Source organism: Ailuropoda melanoleuca, chromosome 14 (genome assembly GCF_002007445.2).
Source record: "Ailuropoda melanoleuca isolate Jingjing chromosome 14, ASM200744v2, whole genome shotgun sequence".
Taxonomy (NCBI): Eukaryota; Metazoa; Chordata; class Mammalia; order Carnivora; family Ursidae; genus Ailuropoda; species Ailuropoda melanoleuca.
In genome coordinates this window covers 97,628,088-97,653,084 of record NC_048231.1, presented here as the reverse complement: position 1 = coordinate 97,653,084, position 24,997 = coordinate 97,628,088, and the positions used below count along the sequence as shown (strand labels likewise).

Here is a 24,997-nt window from a genome sequence, read left to right as displayed (position 1 = left end):
AAATACATAGCCATCCAAGCCTCACTCAAAAGAATAGAAAAATCTAAAATGCAGTTTTTATATTCTCACCTCAAGAAGCTGGAGCTGGAACACAAGAATAGGCCTAACGCACACACAAGAAAGCAGTTATCAAGATTAGAGCAGAGATCAATGAATTAGAAACCAGGAGTACAGNATCAATGAATTAGAAACCAGGAGCACAGTAGAGCAGATCAACAGAACTAGAAGCTGGTTCTTTGAAAGAATAAATAAGATCGATAAGCCACTGGCAAGACTTATTCAAAAGAATAGAAAAGGACCCAAATTAATAAAATGATGAATGAAAAGGGAGAGGCCACAACCAACACCAATGAAATAGGAAGGATCATTAGAAACTTTTATCAACAGTTTTATGCCAATAAATTAAACAACCTTGAAGAAATGGATGCCTTCCTGGAAACCTATAAACTACCAAGGTTGAAACAGGAAGAAATTGATCTTTTAAACAGACCGATTAATTATGAAAAGATTGAAGCAGTAATCAAAAATCTCCCAAAAAAGCAAGAGTCCAGGGCCTGATGGATTCCCCGGGGAATTCTACCAAACATTCAAAGAAGAAATAATACCTATTCTCCTGAAGGTGTTTCAAAAAAATAGAAACAGAAGGAAAACTACCAAAATCATTCTATGAGGCCAGTATTACCTTGATCCCCAAACCAGGCAAAGACCCCATCAAAAAGGAGAATTACAGACCTATTTCCCTAATGAATATGGATGCCAAAATCCTCAACAAGATCCTTGCTAATAGAATCCAACAGTACATTAAAAGGATTATCCATCATGACCAAGTGGGATTCATACNATGACTGAAAAGGGAGAGGTCACGACCAGCACCATTGAAATTGCAAGGATTATTAGAAACTTTTATCAACAGCTATATGCCAAAAAACTAAACAATCTGGAAGAGATGGAGGCCTTCCTGGAAACCTATAAACTACCAAGACTGAAACAGGAAGAAATAGATTTCTTAAATAGGCCAATTAACTATGAAGAAATTGAGTCAGTGATAAACAACCTTCCAAATAATAAAACTCCAGGGCCTGATGGATTCCCCGGGGAATTCTACCAAACATTCAAAGAAGAAATAATACCTATTCTCCTGAAGGTGTTTCAAAAAAATAGAAACAGAAGGAAAATACCAAACTCATTCTATGAGGCTAATATTACCTTGATCCCCAAACCAGGCAAAGACCCCCTCAAAAAGGAGAATTACAGACCGATTTCTCTAATGAATATGGACACCAAAATTCTCAACAAGATCCTAGCTAATAGAATCCAACAGTACATTAAAAGGATTATCCATCATTACCAAATGGGATTCATCCCTGGGATGCAAGGCNAGCATGGTTCAACATTCGCAAATCGATCAGCGTGATACATCATATCAACAAGAAAAGACTCAGGAACCATATGATCCTCTCAACAGATGCAGAAAAAGTATTTGACAAAATACAGCATCCTCTCCTGATTAAAACACTCAGAGTGTAGGGATAGAGGGCACATTCCTCAATTTCATACAAATCATCTCTGAAAAGCCTACAGCAATTATCATTCTCAATAGGGAAAAGCTGGAAACCTTTCCCTTAAGATCAGGAACACGACAAGGATGCCCACTCTCGCCACTATTATTCAACATAGTACTAGAAGTCCTTGCAACAGCAATCAGAAGACAAAAAGGGATCAAAGGTATCCAAATCGGCAAAGAAGAAGTCAAACTGTCTCTCTTTGCAGATGACATGATACTCTATATGGAAAACCCAAAGGAATCCACTCCCAAACTATTAGAAGTTATAGAACAATTCAGTAAGGTGGCAGGATACAAAATCAATGCCCAGAAATCAGTTGCATTTCTATACACGAACAATGAGACTGAAGAAAGAGAAATTAGGGAATCCATTCCATTTACAATAACACCAAAAACCATGCGTTACCTTGGAATTAACTTAACCAGAGACGTAAAGGACCTATATCCTAGAAACTATAGATCACTTTTGAAAGATATTGAGGAAGACATAAAAAGATGGAAAAATATTCCATGCTCATGGATTGGAAGAATTAACATAGTTAAAATGTCCATACTACCCAGAGCAATCTACACTTTCAATGCTATCCCGATCAAAATACCGAGGACATTTTTCAAAGAACTGGAACAAATAGTCCTTAAATTTGTATGGAACCAGAAAAGGCCCCGAATCTCCAAGGAACTGTTGAAAAGGAAAAACAAAGCTGGGGGCATCACAATGCCGGATTTCGAGCTGTACTACAAAGCTGTGATCACAAAGACAGCATGGTACTGGCACAAAAACAGACACATCGACCAATGGAACAGAATAGAGAACCCAGAAATGGACCCTCGGCTCTTTGGGCAACTAATCTTTGATAAAGCAGGAAAAGACATCCAGTGGAAAAAAGACAGTCTCTTTAATAAATGGTGCTGGGAAAATTGGACAGCTACACGCAAAAGAATGAAACTTGACCACTCTCTAACACCATACACAAAGATAAACTCCAAATGGATGAAAAACCTTGATGTGAGACAGGAATCCAACAAAATCCTAGAGGAGAACATAGGGTGCAACTNAGGAGAACATAGGCAACAACTTCTATGACATCGGCCAGAGCAACCTTTTTCACGACACATCTCCAAAGGCAAGAGAAATAAAAGATAAAATGAACTTATGGGACTTTATCAGGATAAAGAGCTTCTGCACAGCCAAGGAAACAGTCAAAAAAACTAAGAGACAGCCCACGGAATGGGAGAATATATTTGCAAAGGACACCACAGATAAAGGACTGGTATCCAAGATCTACAAAGAACTTCTCAAACTCAATACACGAGAAACAAATAAACAAATCATAAAATGGGCAGAAGATATGAACAGACACTTTTCCAATGAAGACATACAAATGGCTAACAGACACATGAAAAAATGTTCAAAATCATTAGCCATCAGGGAAATTCAAATCAAAACCACACTAAGATACCACCTTACGCCAGTANTCTCAAAGGCCTTTCCCTGCACTCCATGCTCCAGGATCAAAGGCAAAGAGGCAAGGAGATGAATATTCATTTTGCACAGCCTTTATGAAAAATAGGAGAGTACTGCCTTAAAGTCTGATGTCCTGATCACATTCCTCCCATCAAAGCTTTAGGAGCCAAGTTAAAAATTGAGCTACCTATGATCCAGCAATTGCACTACTGGGTATTTACCCCAAAGACACAGACATAGTGAAGAGAAGGGCCATATGCAGCCCAATGTTCATAGCAGCATTGTCCATAATAGCTAAATCATGGAAGGAGCCAAGATGCCCTTCAACAGATGAGTGGATTAAGAAGATATGGTCCATATATACGTTGGAATATTACTCAACCATCAAAAAGAACGATTTCTCAACATTTGCTGCAACGTGGAANAGATAAAGACTCTAGACCTGGGTCTGTTTGGGTGGCCAAGACTGTGATAAGGTACAAAATGTTCCCCCTAGCTTAGGAGGACATCCTGCTCATATCAAAGAAAATCCAATACTTTGGAATGGGAGAGTATCAAAGGAAAGAGTCTGTGATATGGTCAACATGTAGTTTCTGGGAAACAAACTGAGGGCTTCAGAGGGGAGGGGGGGTGGTGGATTGGGATAGGCAGGTGATGGGTATTAAGGAGGGCAAGTATTGCATGGTGCACTGGGTGTTATACCNAATTAAGGAGGGCACATATTACATGGTGCATTGGTGTTATACCCAAATAATGAATCATGGAACTTTACATCAAAAACTAGGGATGTACTGTATGGTGACTAGCATAATATAATAAAAAATATTATTTAAAACAAATCAAAACAAAACAAAAACCTTCAACAGTTCTCCATTATCTATCAAGTGAAGTCCAAGCTCCTTAATATCTCCCATAAAGTTGATTTTAGTGACAGCTTCCACCATATTCTTCTAATTACTTATGGTCTAAGGATACTTAATTACTTACTTTCCCAAATGGAACACAATATTCTTTTCTCAGGGAACTTATCCTTGACTCATCTTCATTTCTAACTTATAGTTTGTCTCATGTATGTTATTCTCTGTGTGGTATTAACACACATCAAACTTTGTACACCTTTTGCCTATGATTATTCTCTCCCCATTCTACCATACCTTTCGTCCACTTCTGTGTGCATAAAAAACACACTTATGAAGTCCATCTTTAAATTTTATCTAATTTCTCTTTATCCCAATTAAAATTATGCCTTTTTAATCATCTCTATTGCATGGTATGGTGTTATAATGAATTCTTTATGCACATGTTCCTCTTAAGCTTGAAAGCTACGTGAGAATGATAACACTATATCTCATATGTCCATTGCATATTAATATAATATTAATTAAATTAATCCAGAAATGAATATTAATTTACATAATTCTATTCATTGACCCTAAGAGTACAGATAATATGACATTTTTAGGCAGGAAAAATAAAGTGTTTGGACATATTTACCTTGCATGTAATAAAAACAACAAACTTCTCTTCATTGAACTTTTATGCTTTTGCTTTTTGTTAGCTAAGTTCTTTCATTCATGCTTTTATTTAGTAACTACCTGCCAAATAATTTACAGTTTCCAAAGGAGAGTAATCAGTAACAAAAGAGAATATAAGACCAATAAGGCATTCAGTTTCCTGACTCTGAGTAAGAGACAGAGAATAATGCCATGATTATATATGTTTAGGTACAGGGAGACTACCTTAAGTGATATTCATTAGCTGCTCTTCCTTTCTAGTAAACGGAGCGTGTTTGGCGAGACCAAAAGTGAATTCTCCAGCTAAATAACCTCTGAAAAAAGCTGTCATCAAGGGAACAACTACTGTCCCTGTGATGATAAAACCCATCTTTGCTCATTTAAGAATAGTCGTTGAAGCAGGAAATTGGGCCCATTGCCTTATTGTACAATGGAAAATCAACAACTTCATTCTTTAAAGTCTTTATTCTCAGATTATAAATCATTGTAGAAGCCCAATAAAGTATGGATTTGTAATGCTATCAATTTGATTATCAGTTGTAAAAAAATTAGCCTGATAGTTTAAATTGCATATTGATAATTAGCAAATTACAAAAAGATTCAGAAAGATGTCAATCTCCCAAAATCAGTGCTTATGTAAATACCACCATTTTAATTTGGGTTTATTCTTAAAATTATAGACAAGTACAATAATGACAACTTGAAACCTCAAATGTAATTCTCAATTCAATATACTAGGATAAATAAATAATGATTTTAAAAATGCTTGGACATCTTTTATTGTAATTAATTTATCTTTACTAAAATGTTGTATTTTGTGAAAGAGTAAACTTGAATACATTTAACATTAATTTTGCTCATTTTGTTGAAAATATTAAATGAGTGTAAACAACTATTACTATTACATTTTTCTTTGTAAATCTTAAACAAAGATTAGAATGACCTTTTCAGAGCCTCACTATAATCTTTTAATACATTAATACAACATTGTGAATGTACCCAATGTCACTGAATTGTACACTTGAAAATGGTTAAAATGGTTAATTTAATGATATGTGTATTTTCCCATGATAAAAAAAATTATATTCTGCTCCATGGATGATGGATTACTCTTTTTAATTCCTTTGTAAATACTGCTGTAATGGTTTAATAATTCTCTCTTCTCTCTTTTTCTAGCACTCCAATTAGCCATTACTCCATGCTTCATACCTCCTGACTCTCTTTCAGGTTTTCTTGACCTTCTTAGGATTATGTGTACATGGTTCTGAGTTTTGAGTTCACTAATTCTTTTTTCAACTGTGTCTAATCTGCTATTCAACCTGTTCACTGAGTTTTTATTTCAACAGGTATTTAATTTTCATTTTTTAAAGTTCCATTTAAAAGTTCTTTTTCAAACTTATCTGTTCAAATCCCTTACTGTATAACTAGTTTTAAATGCATCCTTTATTACTTTAAATATTTTATATGCATTTTTCTTGTATTGTGTATATGACAGTTTCAACACCTAGCGTTCTCTTGTGATTAAATCTGTATTTCTTGTTACTGTTGAATGCATGACTTATTCCATTGATTTTTCAGAGCCTAGCTCCTGTTAACTGTCTTGGCTTACATCAAGGACCCACTTAGCTGAAAGTAAACCTGGCAGGTGTGTGTGCATGTGTGTGGGTATACACATGTGTGTGTATGCATGTGTTTCCAGCACAGTGCCCGACAACAACAAAAAAGGAATTCTATCAGTAAGGAAGAAGAAAATTGTCTGCCACAATGTTCCTGAAAAACTCCACACTACTTAAGGTTTCTGAATACCTTGCCAAAACCTTTGCAATATTCCCTTTAAACTTCTCAAATTACCCAATTGGAAGACTGCTGGTACTTGACTGATAACAGTAATATCACACTGCAGAATTGATAGTGATTTGGTGGAAAAAAAGCTATCATAGCTTATGAAAGTCAATATAATCCAAGAAGGTTTTTTAGAATGTAGTAGATAAAATTTAAATAAAATGTTCAAAACAACAAGGACATTATACTAGGTGACATAAGCCAGTCACAAAAGGACAAGTACTGCATGATCCTACTTAAATGAGGTTCCCAAAATAGTCAAACTCAGAGAAGCAAAGATGAGAACAGCAGTTTCAAGGGGGCGGGGGTTGGGAGAAGTGGGGAGTTGCTCTTCAATGGATATAGTTGCAGTTATGCAAGATGAATGAGCTCTAAAGATCTGTTGTACAATACGGTAACTATAGTTGGCAATACAGTATTGTACACTTCAAAATTTGTTAAGAGGTCAGATCTCATGTTAAGTGTCCTTACCAACAAACAAACAAATAAAGGGGCGGGGGTGGAAAAGACACAAGGAAACTAGGAGGTAAGGATATGTCTATTACTTTCATCATGGTGAGGGTATCATGGGCCTATGCATACATCCAAAATCATCAAATTGTGCACATTAGCTATGTTCAATTTTTTTCAATACATCAATTATTCCTCAGTAAAGTTAAGTTATTTAAGGTCTAACTTTAAGGCAGAACCAAATGTAACAGTAACTGATTACTTTAAAAAACTGAAAACCTTGTAATGGTATAGATTTATAGGGCTAAAGAGAAAAAACAAACAGCTAATTTAAGGGCTACTATTTGTAGGACTAGAGTATAAAACCAAAAACTCAGAAAAAGAATTTCAGAAGTAAATTTCTGCCTACAGAAGTAAAAGTTTCAAGATTGTATTTTTCTTCAGATCAAAGGAGATATTGAGCTATTGCTCCCTGAAGCCATACCATATCACTGTTCCTCAGTAATTCTATGACCAGGGACTTTGTCATTCCTTTGTGCAATCCCAGTATGGTTTGGATTAGAAAAGAAGCATATCACGCTGTGTAAGATTCTTTTCTGAGAAAAAAGTTTATAAACCTTCCAACAGCCCTTTGAAATTTCTCTTTGATAGAATAGGATTTCCAGATGAAAACACTTAAAGTATCTTTTTAGTCACTTCTAAATGTCTTACCACCTCTTCGGATGGTGAATTATATTCAGAAACAGTTAAAGTAAGGGTTATTCTAAGGGCCCAGAAATTATGCAAAGTTCAGCTCTTTTGATATGGTAGTAATATATTGAGACAGACTGGTTTCCACACATACATCTGGACTCCATTTCTAAGGATTAGGACAAGATGTCATACTTTGTGTGTGTGTGTGTGTGTGTGTGTGTGTGTGTGTGTGTGTGTGTATAATTTGCTATAAGTTAGTGAAAACATTAGAGGTCTACTCTGTCCTGTGTTAGTTCACATGACAGCAAAAATAATATGACTAAATATATGATATAAACACACAGGAATTTTCTCAGCATTTTAAGAAAACCCAATAAGTGGCACCCCCCATCCCTACCTGAGTACTGAACATAAGAAAAATCAAGCTAGGAACAAGGCCTTTGGGGGACAAAACATCATCTTTATTATTCATAAAAGTGAGTGGTAGGAGATAGCACACAGTAGGGGGTGAAATAAGCTACGTGACCTGAAGACTTAGTCCTAGTCACAGAAGAAGCTAGAACACTACATGCTTTCCTTACAAGAGCTGGCCCCCTAAGGTATGACATGGTCAAAGCAGCAGAGAATGTGTGCTGCCCGTGGTCAGACTGGCTCCCAAAGAGGAAAGCCGAGGATCTGAGCTGAACCAAACACAGCCCATTCTTCTCAAATTTCCAACAAGAACATCACTGCTTCCCACCTCCGAGGGAGTGAACGAAAAGGTAGAAGGACTGAGAGTGTTAATGGTGTCTCTCCTCCTGGCTCCAGAAGTGGGGGAAGGATAAGTCTGCCCCAACTTCGCTAAACTTTTCATTCCTTCGCCCACTGGGCCAACCCCACNGAGGGAGTGAACGAAAAGGTAGAAGGACTGAGAGTGTTAATGGTGTCTCTCCTCCTGGCTCCAGAAGTGGGGAAGGATAAGTCTGCCCCAACTTCGCTAAACTTTTCATTCCTTCGCCCACTGGGCCAACCCCACGGTCAATGGGGTTTTGACTATTCTTCTCAAGGAAAAGAAACCAAATGCCAATCAGGGTGTCCTGCTTCAGTTTCAATTAGATGGTATCCCCAATGCCAACCGCTGCTCCATTTTTAGACATCTGATTCGACATGTTGGGTCATAGTTGCTGCACAGCTTATCTCTCAAAACTCAGTGGTATACAAATAATTTTCCTAGGCTTACAGAATGATGCAGTGTGAGAGTCCTGTCTCTGCTCCAGCTTCTCTGGGGCCCTGAATAGAGCAACTTGACAGCTGGGGGTAACTGGATAGGTGGAGAATCATCCAGAGGTATCTTTGCATACATGTCTGATAACTGATAGTAGGTGGTTGAAGCTAATAGATGTGACCTCAGCTGGTGTCATTGGCTGGAGCATTATACACTGCCAATCCATATGGTCTGGCTTCTGCACATCTTGGAGGCCTCAATTTGTATGGACTTCTTACACAATTGCTCAAGGCTCCAAAACAAATGTCCTGAGAGAACCAGATGGAAACTATATGGCTTTTTGTGACCTAGACCCGGAATTCAGGTGTTTTACTTCTGCTGCATTCTACTCTTTACACACAATAACTAAAAAGGTCCAAATTTAAGAGAAGGGAACATAAACCCCCAACTCTCATGAGAGGAATATCAAAATATCTTCAGACATGTTACAAAACCCTCAGAGTCCAACAGATGTTAGTGTTGATTATGTCTCATAAGGATATGAAATTAGGCAGAAGATATTAACTCTGAGATGAGTCTGCCACCAAGACTGAAAATTCTCTCTCCGTTCCATTTCCTATACAAACTGTGTCCAGTTATGTAATTCAACAGAGCATATCAGAATAACTTCAAGGAGACTAAATGGCATCAATAAGATATACCATGGTGCACTGAGTGTTATACGCAAGTAATGAATCATGGAACTTTACATCAAAAACTAGGGATGTACTGTATGGTGACTAACATAATATAATAAAAAATATTATTAAAAAAAAGAACGAGGAGGATGAAGTTAGTCAGGGTATCAGTCAAGAGAAGACATCTGAGTATAACAGCAGGCAAAGGGATCATGAAAGTGTCAGTCTCTGGGGAGAGCTGAATGGACAAAAAGAAGAGTTAGGAATGGAAAATGTAGCAATAAATGCTTACTATAATTAAAAAAAAAGATATTCCAAATGTAAGTTGCATAAAGATACTCTAATAAANTCTGGGGAGAGCTGAATGGACAAAAAGAAGAGTTAGGAATGGAAAATGTAGCAATAAATGCTTACTATAATTTAAAAAAAGATATTCCAAATGTAAGTTGCATAAAGATACTCTAATAATAAAATCCCAACAATATAGATACGTTCCTTATGACAAAATAGATTCTCATTAATAAAATTCCCAGAAGAAATCAAATGCAAATACTAAAAGTTTTTAAGTTCAAAGGCTTCAAATCCAAAAGAATTAAAATCCAAAATAAAAATTTCTTGCACTTGTAAGTTAAAAGTTTAAAGAAATTAATTCCTCCCCAATTTCATTTTCTGCTCAGTCTCAGCTAAAAAAAGATACTAACTGGAAAGATTTGAAGTTCTTTCAGCCACAGCAGGCTGGAGAATGGCTTCCTGAAATGACTAAAGTTCCTTCAGGCCTCAAAAGCTGTCTTAATTCAATCTCAAGTCTTCCATCAGCCTCTGCAAAGATTTCAAAAGTTCAGATATCTGAAAGGACATGACTCCACACGGCTTCCTTACACAAGGCTGGATAGCCAAAAATGGAACATACCTACCTGCCTTACTACAGAGTTGAAACATTTGCAATTCTGGCAATCGTATTCCTGAGTCTCCTTTGTAGCGCAATTCTATTCCATTCACCATATTCAAAACCTCTTCATTCTTACTTCCTCTTAGAGTCCTGTGTTTCTGCCATCCCAGGATTGATTGCGCATAGATTCTATTTAGTGACTAACGGCTTACGTTCTCTTGTGAAGAAGAAATGTAATTCGTACCTCAGTGATGCCCATTCAAGGAAGCTGATCGCATTGGGTCATCCATGAATGTTTGCTAAAGCTGGCTTGACCCGCCCTGGGACCAACTCTGCAGCAGGGGCCCGTCATTGTCCCTCCACTCTCCTCTAACAGTTACCTCAAAAAATTGAAACAACTAGAATCCTGGAGAATCAGAGCCTGCACTGAAAGAACTTAACATGAGAAGCAAATGTATGTGAGCAGTGCTAGGGACCATGGTGAATACCTTGTTGGACGCCTAGCTCCGATTCATGGCAGACACACCCATCCCCCAGATGGCAAAACTCACAGATGACACCTCCTGAGATTACTCCCAGCCAGACAGGAGCCACTGCACCTCCCAGGCTACTCTTTCCAGTCCTCTAAGGGCACATTATAGTCAATAATTGACTGAAATGCCTCCTTTGGCACAAGGCAGGGCCCACTTTTGCGCACTGGATGCTGTAGAGCCGTGCTGTTGGACACGCAGTGCGGTTTGTGGCTACAGAAGAGCTGAAATGACATTGCTGTTTACATACTGGATTCTGAAGATTCAGTATGAAAAAGAACGTAAAAAAGCTCATCCATGTTTAATATTGATATGTACTGAAATGACAATATTTTGGATGTATTGGTTTAAATAGAATGTGTTAAGCCGTCTGTTTCTTTTTACCTTTTTAGATGTGGCTACCAGAAAGTTTACGATTATTTATGTGGCATGCAACATACTTAATATATTTCTTTTGGATGGCGTTGCTCTAGAGCTTTCCTCTGGGATCAGTCTAGTCTTCAGCTAAGACTACATTCTTGCTGATCTGGATTCTCCTCTTCTTTCCTGATTCCCCCACTGCTCTCCTCTGGAGAACACTCGCTCACTAAACCCCCAAAACAGAATCCCACCTCAGGCTCTGCGAGGAACCAAACCTAAAACACTTGATGTTTTGATAAGTTTGGTCTTCAATGTTCTGTAAACAATTAGATATAATTGAAATCAAAATAAACACATATGAAGAAAACAGTGCAATTACATAACTAGCACTATGCCATCAAGAGAAGGTTCTATAAGAACAATGTGCTTAACTCATAGCCTTAGGACACAAAGCTAAGGATATGCCTCGTACAACAACATTAAGGATGGTTTTGATCAGAATGCTAAAAGAACCCCACAATTTAAATCATACAGGTCTTATGCTAGCTCATACTCAGTTAATTCACACTAAGTTGGGGAGAGATCGTGTTCTACAGATGCTATTACATGGCTCAATTTTTAAGATTATCATCACTGCTTTTGATAAGCAAATAAAATTCACAGTTCTTTCAAAATGTAGGAACCTACAAAGTAAGATGTGATTAGGTTTCAAAATTTAAATAACCTTAAACTTCAGACCTTCTCAAAAATGACATCCACTGGGGAGTTTGTTTTTGCTAGGACAGCCTTTTGCTCATAGGTGGAATTTAAGAAACAAAACAAATGAGTAAAGGGGAAAAAAAGAGTGGGGGACACCAAGAAACAGACTCTTAACTACAAAGAACAACCAGAAGGGAGGTGGGTGGAGGGATGGGTGAAATAAGTGATGGGGATTAAGAAAGCACTTGAGGTAATAAGCACCAGGTGTTGTATGGAAGTGTTGAATCACTAAATTGTACACCTGAAACGAATACTACACTGTATGTTGACTAACTGGAATTTAAATAAAAACTTTAAAAAAACTTAAAAAAAAAAGAAAAAAATAGAATTGTTACTCTGAATACTTTCAAAAACATCTTTTAAAATCCTGAAAACTCCCATCAAATTCAACTCTATTTTACAGTGATAAAATATTGCTTTCATATAAAACAGTATGGTATTTTGCATAAAATAACTGTTAGAGAAAGTGTATCTGTCACTGAAGAGTTGACCTCATTTATTAAACAAGCGATCTTGCTAACAAGCCTTAACTGCATAACCTCACACTACCACATGATGTCACTGTAATACAAGCATACACGAAACTCTCCAACTGTTGAAAGAGAATATTTGCAGAGAAAGTGTTCAGTTAGAATTCTTGTGAGCAACACAAATCTTACAACATTAGGTATTTCCAATTGGCGAATTTATACTGAATCTCATAATTCACATCAAAAAAAGAGTCCTGGATATACGTCAATCTGCTGCTTAGTGGGGACAGCTGGTAAGAAGTGTGAGCAGTTTAGGAAAGCCCAGGCTTGTGTGTGTATTTCATCAGATCTCCCTTCAGGCCAAATAGAAAACGTTACAAAACAAAATAAACAAAAGCCCTATACCTGGAAATGCTACTGTAAAATTTAAAAACATCAAAGACCTAGAGAAATGTGTAAAGCTTACAGTGAGTTACAGCAGATCACCTGCAAAGGAACAAGGATCAGAACATTGCACATCACAAGAACAGAAAGAAGAAAACAAGGAGTAGTATCGCTTTCAGTCTTTAAGGAAAAGAATTTCAGATGTAAAATTATATACACAAATATCCTCTTAAATGTTGTTGTAAAATATATNAAGGAACAAGGATCAGAACATTGCACATCACAAGAACAGAAAGAAGAAAACAAGGAGTAGTATCGCTTTCAGCCTTTAAGGAAAAGAATTTCAGATGTAAAATTATATACACAAATATCCTCTTAAATGTTGTAAAATATACTTCAACAATACCCGACTTCAGAAATTTTTCTACTTAAAGAAAACATTAAAAATATTCACAAGGGAAATATTCAAATCAGTAGTCACAAGAGATATGGGAAGAATGATTACATGACACCATGAAGAATTGTGTGGTCTAAAACACCAAGTTCCAACAAAATGCAAAAGAAAGAACATCCATAAACACTCTGTTCTCAAGTCGAGAAACTTCAGTAGGTTGAGGAGAAAGATTAACCAGTCATACATTTCTTGCATTCTTTGTCCTGACAACTTGTGGAACATAAGACAGAAAATATCTAGAGAATGGTTAAAATGATCAAGCATCTCTTTCAGGAAAGGTACTTAAATGATTGTGATCTTTGGCCTGAAAAAAATATCTGAAAAGGTTGACATTTAGAAAAGTCTTAAAGGAATATACGGGGGGACCTGGTTTTCAGAATATTGAATTAGGACGTATTGCTTTAAATCTAAAACAGACTTAACATTGTGACATTTGAGTCATTACACATAAAGCTCCTGGCATTTATAGATTCCTATTTGTGGTTTAAATATATGTGATGCATTAAAATTTCTCCTTAAGCAAGGTGATGACAGTCATCTCTTGCTATTGTCAGCTGCGGCATTCAAAACTACTGCATCACGCTTACTATGAAGTGCAGTTCGGACCTGAGTGCACACATCGGTACCCTGCTTTTCTGGCAAATTTCTACACCTCTGACACGACAGCCTCCTGTAATAAACACACTTACAGAGAGACACTTCAGCTGTTCGTCTTTCCAGAGCTTGGTATCTCCTGTCACCCTGAGCCTCTTAACGAGCCCTGAAACCAACTTCCCTGGGGGCAGCTAACTATTCTTTTTCCTTCTTCCCTGAGGACAGGCTTACTTTTGCTACTATGGCAACCACTGCGAAGTGCTTTCTCTCTGACTTTTTCAGCTTCTTAGGAGTGTGGGCTTCTCTGCAAAGATAATCTAGAAGCTTTCGGGTCTTTCAAAATCTTGTCTCAAAGCACTTAACTTTGTCCATAATAAATCTTTATTATAAAGAGCATGGACTCCATTATTTCTCCATTTGCCTGTGTACCTGTAACCTCTGCTAGGAAACAAAGACAGGACTTGGGTCAAATTAGTGACTTAGACGCAGCTCTCTTGTTGCTGAAACACATGGTTCCAGCAGATGTCGCCATTCTTATTACTAGCAAAAATTCAAACCTAAATATCCTTCCAAGCTGATGGAAACAGACTTAGCTCTTATAAGGGAAATATCACAAAGTGGAAGGAGTAAACACATGCCATCAAGTGTAAATTTCATTTTGTGTTTTTTAGAGAAGTTCAAAGAGTGGGAGGGGAGAGGGAGAGAGAGAGAGGGAGAGAGAGAATCTGAAGCAGGCTCCACGCCCAGAGTGGGCTCCATCTCACAACCCTGAGATCATGACCTGAGCCACCCAGGTGCCCCAAATTTCATTTTTTAATAACTGAACTTCTAGAAGTAATTGGGTGGCAGACTTCTTTAGGTAAGTTCTGACTTTAGGCAAGGTATTGATAGTTTACTTCCTAAATCTCAATATATTTGACTATAAAGGGTTACCAATTCATAACAGTTGAGGTTGATCTGAGTGTTATACAGTAATATATGTGATGTGTTTGGAACGCAGTATGCCCTCACAAATGCAAAATTACTTTGCTTCAAGGATAGAAGGATTCATTTGGCAAAGCCAAATTACGAAGAACTCAGGCCCTAGGTAATCAATAGTTTGAAGAAGATAGAGTCTCACAAAATGATAGATCTTTGACATTTTGTTAGGAAAAACATTATAACCCCATTGAAATATGTATTTTCAGTGCCTCTTTCAAAAATCTTCTTGAAGTTTCCTAACTTACGACTAGAATTTCAGCCTTCCTCTCCCTTGGTTAGAATCACAGTATCTTCTCTTCCCTGTGTGTTCCCATTAACCTCAGGTAATACTCAAAGGGACTTAAACAACCAGATTTGATGTATTAAAGAACCAATATGTGTTATATATTCCTCCCCTCTCCTTTATTCACTTTTTCGCGTGTTTCTTTCTTTTTTTTTTTTTTTAAGATTTTATTTATTTATTTGACAGAGAGCGCAAGTGAGCACAAGCGGGGCGGGTGGCAGTGAGAGAGGGAGAAGCAGTCTCCCCGCGGAGCAAGGAACCTGATGCCTCATTCAGGGGTTGATCCCAGGATCCTGGGATCATGACCTGAGCCGAAGGCAGACCCTTAACCGACTGAACCACCCAGGCACCGCTTATGTGTTTCTTAGTAAACAATACTTATGTTTAATTCCAAGTCTGTGTTCTTATCTTCCAGGACCAAGGCAGACTGCGTGAGAGGCAGGTCACTGGTCTTCCTTTCTTTACCATCTTCTCCTTTCCCCTCTGCCATCTGGGGAGGACCTGGGTGGTTTTGGCACCATTCTGAGCTATTTTGATTCAGAAGGACTTGTGAATTCACATAAGGATGGTAAACTGAGTCTGTTTAGTCTCTGGCATAAACAACCCTTCCCCAGTTCTTACATCTCCATGAAGTTTGCCTTATAAATTGGATGTCATCCCTTTGTCCCTTGGCGAGATCACTCTATGTGAGGTTCTCAGTCCAAGGATCAGGAAGGATCAGGAAGATCCCCATGACCTTGTTCCACGGATATTCAATTGTTATGGTCCCTAGTCCGTAAACTTGTAATAGGCTGGCAGGGATGACTCAGAGTTTTCTATCAATAGTTCTGGGAGCCATGATATGCTGAAACATTTAGGAGAAAACTGGAAAACTTTAACCCTGAATAGATGTAATCTGTGGCAGGTGAGAGTTACAACAGATAATCAGGAGACATTTCTATGAGAGGTCCTCAAGAAAATGTCAAACAGGGGTGCCTGGGTGGCTCAGTCATTAGGCGTCTGTCTTCGGCTCAGGGCATGATCCCAGGGTTCTGGGATTGAGCCCCGCATCTNCAGGGGTGCCTGGGTGGCTCAGTCATTAGGCGTCTGTCTTCGGCTCAGGGCATGATCCCAGGGTTCTGGGATCGAGCCCCGCATCTGGGTCCCTGCTCCGCGAGGAGCCTGCTTCTTCCTCTCCCACTCCCCCTGCTTGTGTTCCCTCTCTCGCTGGCTGTCTCTCTCTCTCTGTCAAATAAATAAAATCTTTAAAAAAAAAAAGAAAGAAAGAAAGAAAAAAGAAAATGTCAAACGGGGGGGGCCTGGGTGGTACAGTCAGTTAAATGTCCCACTCTTGGTTTCTGCTCAGGTCATGATCTCAGTCAGGGTCCTGAGACTGAGCCCCCTCCCCTCAATGTGCAGATGTGCGCCCACTCTCCCTCACATAATAAATAAATAAATCTTAAGAAAGAAAGAAAGAAAGAAAGAAAGAAAGAAAGAAAGAAAGAAAGAAAGAAAAAAAGGAAGAAAGNATGTGCAGATGTGCGCCCACTCTCCCTCACATAATAAATAAATAAATCTTAAGAAAGAAAGAAAGAAAGAAAGAAAGAAAGAAAGAAAGAAAGAAAGAAAGAAGAAAGAAAATGCCAAAAACCCATTTAAAGGAATATGACCTCAAGGTTTGATCACTATTTCCTGAGCATTATTTGGGTCCACCCCAGTAAGATTCAAAATGCAGACGGATTCACACAGAAGCCTCACAGTCAGTAAACTCTCTCTGGTCCACACAAAACAGATTCAGGACCCCTCCCCTGAAGCAGTATATTTTACTGAACTCAACTCTTCTACTCTCTGAACTTTAACAGTTGAGTAAATGAATATAAATCAAAACGGAGAAAGTTCCTCAGAGTAATAAAATTCTAAAGTCAGAAGATTGAGAAATTATTTTTACTTGAAAGAAAAATTGCAGGAAATAGTAGACACTAAAATTTATTTTTTTTAAAGATTTTATTTATTTTATTTATTTGACAGAGACAGAGACAGCTAGCGAGAGAGGGAACACAAGCAGGGGGAGTGGGAGAGGAAGAAGCAGGCTCACAGCAGAGGAGCCTGATGTGGGGCTCAATCCCATAACGCCGGGATTGAGCCCTGAGCCGAAGGCAGCCGCCCAACCGCTGTGCCACCCAGGTGCCAGAGACACTAAAATTTAAACCTGGAAAACTATCAATTCTGCTTGGATGAGTNATGGGGCTCGATCCCATAACGCCAGGATCACGCCCTGAGCCGAAGGCAGCCGCCCAACCGCTGTGCCACCCAGGTGCCCCAGACACTAAAATTTAAACCTGGAAAACTATCAATTCTGCTTGGATGAGTTATAATCACAGATTTATTTTAAAAAATTGTTTCCTCCAAAAAGAGAATGGACTACACTGATTCATATAATTTTCTGAACTTCTGATGTGGAAATGGTATTCAGATATTTCAGAATCTTAAGAACAATTGTCTGTTTGAAGAGCTTCCCTCCAAATGAATTTGACAACTGATATATACCTGAATTGACTTTACTATGTAGCATATTACATAAAAGCTACATATCTCCACATACCATTGACCCTTGATAAATGAAGGAATTAGGGGCACCAACCCCCCATGCAGTTAAAAATCTGCATATAACTTTCAACTACCCAAAAATTTAACTATTAATAACCTGTTGACCAGAGGCCATACCTATATACAGTTGGTTAACACACATTTTGTGTGTTGTATTACATACTATATTTTTACAATAAAGTAAGCTTAAAAAAAGAAAATGTTAAGAAAATTATAAGGAAAACACGTTTACTGTACTGCATTTACCAAAATAATAATAATAATAATAATAATCCCTGTATAAGTGAATAATCCCTGTGCAGTTCAAACCCATGCTGTTCAAGGGTCAACTGTATATATATAAAATTAAGTAATTATTAATAAGATTGTTTTTCCCTCTGCCCGCTGAACTGGCCTACATCAATGGAATCTCAGGTGGGAACAAACTAATATGTAAATGGCAAGCCCAGACTATAGTTTCCAAAATTGATTTTCTGTGAAAAGGAGCCAGGGTTTTTTGGAAGGATAACTGAGTCCATGTCTGGGGAAGGAAGGTATAAGAGAATATAGAACTTCTTTATCAAAAGACAAGGCTTCATTCCAAGTTTAGTGAAATCAGATCAAAAAGACACAGGAACCAAATTACAGAGGTTTGATTGTGACAATATAAGCATCAGACATAGAATAGTAATTATAGTTAATTAAAATACATGAACTCTATTAAAATCCTGAGTCCTCATACACAAAGATAAATATTAACTTAAATACACCAAAGAGGATCAGGAGATCGGAATATATTCCTACTGGATCTTATTAGGCAGTCCTTTAAGTTTTGTTGACACATTTACATATAGATGAGTGACACAGATTCTAGTAAGTATTATATGCACCATTTAGAAGACATTTTCTGACTCAGGAATGGCCTCATATGTGTAACATCAAGTCAGATGAAGATATTTAACATCCATAATCAATCTGCTATCATTAAAATCAGTAAGATTCGCATGCTTCTAAGAATATGAATGAACGTAAGATTGCATTAATGTTTTAAAGTCTTTAAAATTCAGGGGAAAAGATATTTTACAGATATAAATGTTCAAATCAGGTGCTTATCTTATGTGGAGCTGCAGACTTCTATAAGACAACAGAATTACCACTTGAGTAACTCTTCTGCTAAAAATTATGAAAAAATTGGCATAATAATTAAAAATAAGATTCAAGTGTTTCTTCAGGGTCATAGACAAGAATCTAAGTTATTCCATGGGGCTAACCCTCTAGAGGTGAGTAACCTATTTAACTGGAGTATTAACGGACTTCCATAATTAGGTTAGCACCTTTAACCCGAGGGAAACTTAGAAGTACATATAGATACATTTATGAAAAAGAAAATAGAGCATTAATATTTTTTATATTTCTATATTTTAAATGGGTAAGAAAATCTGACCTATTATAATGGTTGCTTGGAATCTAATCTGAAATATGTAATCCAAGGAATTAATTCAGATGAAATTTCACATTTATATTTAATATTAAAATGTCCAAGAAAAACTTAGCTGGATGGCATTCATAAATATAAATTTTACTCAGATCAAGTGTCTGAGAATTTCCAATGTTCCACAATCACATATAAAATGAAAGTCAAATGGTATATCAACGAGGCCTTATATTGAATTTCCCACATTTTAATGAAGCACAGCATCTTTGTATATTGTTTGATATTTGTTTCCTCTTCTTTAAAATGCCTGTTCATCATGTTTTGTTCATTGTTCTGTGGTTTATATTTTTTCTAGTTTTTAAAATATTAATCCCATTTTAGTTATGTATGTTGCACGTAACAGATTCAGTTCTCTACGGTATTTTCTTTTTTTTATTATTTTATTTTAATGTTTTTTTATTACATTATGTTAGTCACCATACAGTACATCCCTGGGTTCTGATGTAAAGTTTGATGATTCATTACTTGCGTATAACACCCAGTGCACCGTACAATACGTGCCCTCCTTACTACAGCTTTGAATGCCATACTCGACAAGTTGGACCTCATAGATATATATATAGAACACTACACCCCAGAACCAAAGGATATTCATTCTATTCTAATGCCCATGGAACATTCTCAAGAATAGACCATGTTCTGGGTCACAAAACAGGTCTCAACCAATACCAAAAGACTGAAATTATTCCCTGCATATTCTCATACCACAATGCTCTGAAATTGGAACTCAACCACAAGGAAAAATTTGGAAGAAACTCAAACACTTGGAGACTAAGAACCATCCTGCTCAGGAATGACTCGATAAATCAGGAAATCAAAAATCAATTTAAACAATTTATGGAGACCAACGAGAATGAAAACACAATGGTCCAAAACCTATGGGATACTGCAAAGGCAGTCCTAAGGGGGAAATACATAGCCATCCAACCCTCACTCAAAAGAACAGAAAAATCTAAAATGCAGTTTTTATATTCTCACCTCAAGAAGCTGGAACAGCAACAGAGGGACAGGCCTAATCTACTCACGAGGAAGCAGGTGACCAAGATTAGAGCAGAAATCAGTGAATTAGAAACCAGAAGCACAGTAGAGCAGATCAACAGAACTAGAAGCTGGTTCTACGGTATTTTCAACAAATAAATCAATTCTTTCCTTTTGACCAGTAATTTTTGTGTTAAGAAATTTTTTTCCACACCGAAGTATTAAAAATATTCCCATATATTTATTTCTACAGATTTTGATATTTTGCTTATTCATTTGTCTTCTTTCTCACTGGAATTGATTTTTGTCAATGGTGTAAGATTTGGATCCAAATCACTTGCTTCATCTTTGTGGATATTACATGGTCTCAGTGCAATACGTTGTTTTCTCCAGTGTGACCTATGTCACATGTCAAGTTTTCATTTATGAATGACTCTGCCTCTGAGCTGCATATTCGAATCCATTGGTCAATATACCCATCCCGGAGCCAATACCATATCATGCTCATTATTATGGCTCTAAATCTTGATGTCTAGCAGAATAAGTTTCTCATCTTACTCTTTTTCTGTATGAATGTTTGGATATACTTGGGTATTTCCTCTTCTATATTAATTTTTATCAGCATGTCAAACTTAGGATTTTTAATGACATGCCATTGAGTTTATAAGCAATCTAGGAGATGAGATATCTGGGGGATATTGAGTTTTCTATCCATTAAAAGTGTTTTCTCTCTCCATTTATTAGTGTCTTTTTCAGTTGAATTAAGTAATGTTTACAATTCATATGGTTGTCACATACCTTCAGTTTATTAGAAGGGAACATTTTTTTGTTAATAATATTAATGACTTGTTTTTAAAGTGTATGTTTTCTATGGAGCAGCTGGGTGGCTCAGTAGATTAAGTGTCCGACTGTTGGTTTTGGCTCAGGTCGTACCTCAGGGTCATGAGATCAAGCCCCTCATCAAGCTCTGTGCTCTGTATGGAGTGGGCTTGAGATTCTCTCCCTTTCCCTCTCCCTCTGCCTGCTCATGCGCAAGTTCTCTCTCTCAAACGAATTAATAAAATCTTAAAAAAGATAAAATAGATATAAATAAAATAAAGTATATGTTTTCTTTTTCTTTTTATTGTTCTTTTAAACAAATTCAATTGCATTCTGTATAATGATCTTACACCTCCCACTTTGGTAAACCATTCTGTTGAGTTGCAAGGACTATTGGCACTCATCCTGGATACTCCTTTGGATGCCATCTTCCTAGGGATGAAAAGGATCCTTCCTTTTCAAGAAAAGTCTTTGGTGATTAAAATGGATTAAGGCAGGGAGCTACCAGAGAATGCTCTGGTCCTCCCTTGTCATTTAAACGTCAGTGTCTCCTCAAGCTGTGGAAAAGCTGCAGATATGCACTGTGCTGGACAGGCTATAGGACAATGAAATCAGCCCTGCAGGGGATGGCCCTCACTCAGATTATGATAAAGGAGCCCTACCACCATGGACACCATACCAAGACCAGATGCAAATCATCAGTTTCATTCTTACCAATAAACAATGCTGACAGGCTGTTAAAAACCACCATAAAACGCCTTGGGTCCATGGCTACAAAAACAACATTATTAGTCAGCATGTTTCAGGTACTGCAAACAGAGGTTAGTGCCAGATGGAAACTTCTAGAGCAAAACAGCACAGGCTAATTCCAGGACTGCTAGGAATTAGCCTGAACAGAACATGATGTTGAGGAATTGTTCTTCTAGTCCTGGTTTACTATTATGATTGAAGATCAATACGTATCAAATTCAAATTATTCTACTGCATTTATTTAAATGTTACACAACTTTCATCTTTTATCTGGTATTGTGGAAAATTTACATGAAGTTTTCCCGTTAATGTTAATCCACACTTGGATTTTCTGGGGGGAGAAAACCTAATTTAATCTTTTTTGGCACATTGCTGGATCTGGTTTGATAACATCTTATTTGGTATTTTTTGCATTTTTGTTCATGAATGAATTGACCTGTATAATTCCTTTCTCACAAATGCTTCCTCCAATTTGGAAACAAGTTTATACTAGCCTTATTGAACAAATTAAGGAGTGTTTCCTTTTTTTTTTTTTTTTTAAATTCTCTGGAAGAGTTTGTAACAGATTTTTTTTTTTATAAAAATTAGCATCTTTTCTTTATAACACTTTCAGACTTTGGGGGCACTTGGGTGGCTCAGTCGTTAAGCATCTGCCTTCGGCTCAGGGAGTGACCCCAGCGTTCTGGGTTCAAGCCCCACATCAGGCTCCTCTGCTGGAAGCCTGCTTCTTCCTCTCCCACTCCCCCTGCTTGTGTTCCCTCTCTCGCTGGCTATCTCTATCTCTGTCAAATGAATAAATAAAACCTTTAAAAAAAAACAAAACACTTTCAGACTTTTGATTCGATTTCTTTCACGGCTATCCTGTTATCCTTCTAGTTGTTTTGGGTTTTTTTTTAAGAATTTTATTTATTTATTTGACAGATAGCGAGCGAGCACACACAGGAGCAAGGGGAGTGTCACGTAGAGGGAGAGGGAGAAGCAGGCTCCCCACAGAGCAGGAAGGCTGATGCCTGGCTCAATCTCAGGACCCTGAGATCACGACCGGAACCGAAGGCAGACACTTATCCAACTGAGCCACTCCTTCTAGTTCTTGAATTGATCTTGGTAAATTATATATATATTTTTTAACTTTTTTCTTACAACCTTTTATTTTTTTATAACTTTTTTATTTTGTTTAATTTTTTGTCTATACTGTGTTAAAGTTGTTTATCTCTTTAATTTCTGCTGTCTGTATCTACATCCTGATTTTGGTCCTAATATTAATGCAATTACACTGAAAAGAAATAATGGCAACATAATCAAAATAACTGATTGTCTTCCCATCATCCCTTTATACATTTCTCAGTGTGGGTATTCCTCCCCTGTGCCTGGATGAAAATTCTAACAAGCCCATCTGGATAAAAGATCTAATTAAGTTGAAAACACAATTCACTTATTTGCATACTCAGTCCTAGTATTAACAAAATTCTGAACTAGTTTTACCATCAAAAACTTTTTCCCCTTCTCCTCCTGAGACTGTTTTAGGCTGGAAACTTGCAGTGGGACCAGGGGTCTTGATTCACCTCCTCTCATTTTTGCCTTTCCCAGTGAGCAAACTGGGGCTTTATGCTTCAAGAGGTGGTATGTAGAGAGGGAACATGAGATGGGTACACAAGTTCTCTTACCTGAGCTGGTTCCCCTTGAATGGGCTTCCCCTTCTCTGGGCTTAGATGACTCAGCCTGCCTCTCGGAAGGTGGCCCTGATTTCTGGATGCTTTGGATGTTTTCTCATTTCCTCCTTCTTTCTCACGCGTTCTCTCTCTGGATCCACTAAAACAAGAAATTTGTCCATTTTATTGCTTGCTTCAAAAACACACTCTGGGACTTCTTTTGAGTCTGTTGTACCTTTTTTTCCCTCTCTGAATAAGTTAACATATAAAGCATTTAGAACACTGCCTAACTCAATATATAAACCTTATAAGTGGTAACCCTTACAACCCACTAGGAAGTGAATTGGACCAGGGTCGATTTTGTTCAATGCTATGTTCTCAACGCACAGTTTCTGGCAAATAAAAGAAAATGAACATCCCTATGTATCTTTTGTGCCACCCTTTTTCTAAAGTCTTTTCATCTACTTCTTAAGGAGAATAGTTAATTTTCTTCTTTTTTCATTCCATAATAAAAAGATATTTACATCTATAAATTTCTCTGCACAGATTTTGCTGTATCCTACAATTTTAATAGATATTTTTTGGTTTACTTCTAAGCATATTTTAATTCTTATTGCTTTTTGCAAAGATGTTATTTAAAAGTGTTTTTAAATTTCCAGATTTAGGGGATATTTTTATCTTTTACAGATTTATAATCTTATTGTGTTGAGGTCAGAAAACACACTAATGGGCACCTGGGTGGCTCAGTTGGTTACGTATCTGCCTTCAGCTCAGGTCATGATCCCAGGGATCTGGGATCAAGTCTCTTATCAGGCTCCTTGCTTAGCAGGGAATCTGCTTCTCCCTCTGCCTGCTGCTCCCCCTACTTGTTTTCGCTCTCTAACAAATAAATAAATAAAATCTAAAAAAAAAAAATACACATTGATAATACCACATNTCTTTTACAGATTTATAATCTTATTGTGTTGAGGTCAGAAAACACACTAATGGGCACCTGGGTGGCTCAGTTGGTTACGTATCTGCCTTCAGCTCAGGTCATGATCCCAGGGATCTGGGATCAAGTCTCTTATCAGGCTCCTTGCTTAGCAGGGAATCTGCTTCTCCCTCTGCCTGCTGCTCGCCCTACTTGTTCTCGCTCTCTAACAAATAAATAAATAAAATCTAAAAAAAAATACACATTGATAATACCACATTTTTTTCAATCTGTTGAAATTTACTTTATGATACACTAGGTCTATAATTTACTTGTGTATGTTACAGTATGCATTCCCTGCTTGTTTAATGCAGAGTTCTATAAATGTCCACTCTGTTCTCAAACTTGTGTTCTCAGGACCTCTGTACACACTTAAAAATACATCAAGAACTCCAGNACTCCCCCTGCTTGTGTTCCCTCTCTCGCTGGCTATCTCTATCTCTGTCAAATGAATAAATAAAATCTTAAAAAAAAAACAAAACACTTTCAGACTTTTGATTCGATTTCTTTCATGGCTATCCTGTTATCCTTCTAGTTGTTTTGGTTTTTTTTTTAAGAATTTTATTTATTTATTTGACAGATAGCGAGCGAGCACACACAGGAGCAAGGGGAGTGTCACGTAGAGGGAGAGGGAGAAGCAGGCTCCCCACAGAGC

The 24,997-nt window shown here is 37.4% G+C and overlaps 1 protein-coding gene across 2 annotated transcripts in view; it reads right to left on the bottom strand.

Annotated features, from left to right (window-relative positions):
* The window catches only part of CCDC102B (coiled-coil domain containing 102B), a 180,973-nt gene extending 157,469 nt beyond the window's left edge, over positions 1–23,504 (bottom strand). For both annotated transcript variants that reach the window (XM_034643302.1, XM_034643301.1), the window contains exon 1: positions 23,385–23,504. The gene's annotated coding sequence lies outside the window, so the exon portion shown is untranslated. The remainder of the gene's footprint in view (positions 1–23,384) is intronic.
* Between the last annotated feature and the right edge of the window lie 1,493 nt (positions 23,505–24,997).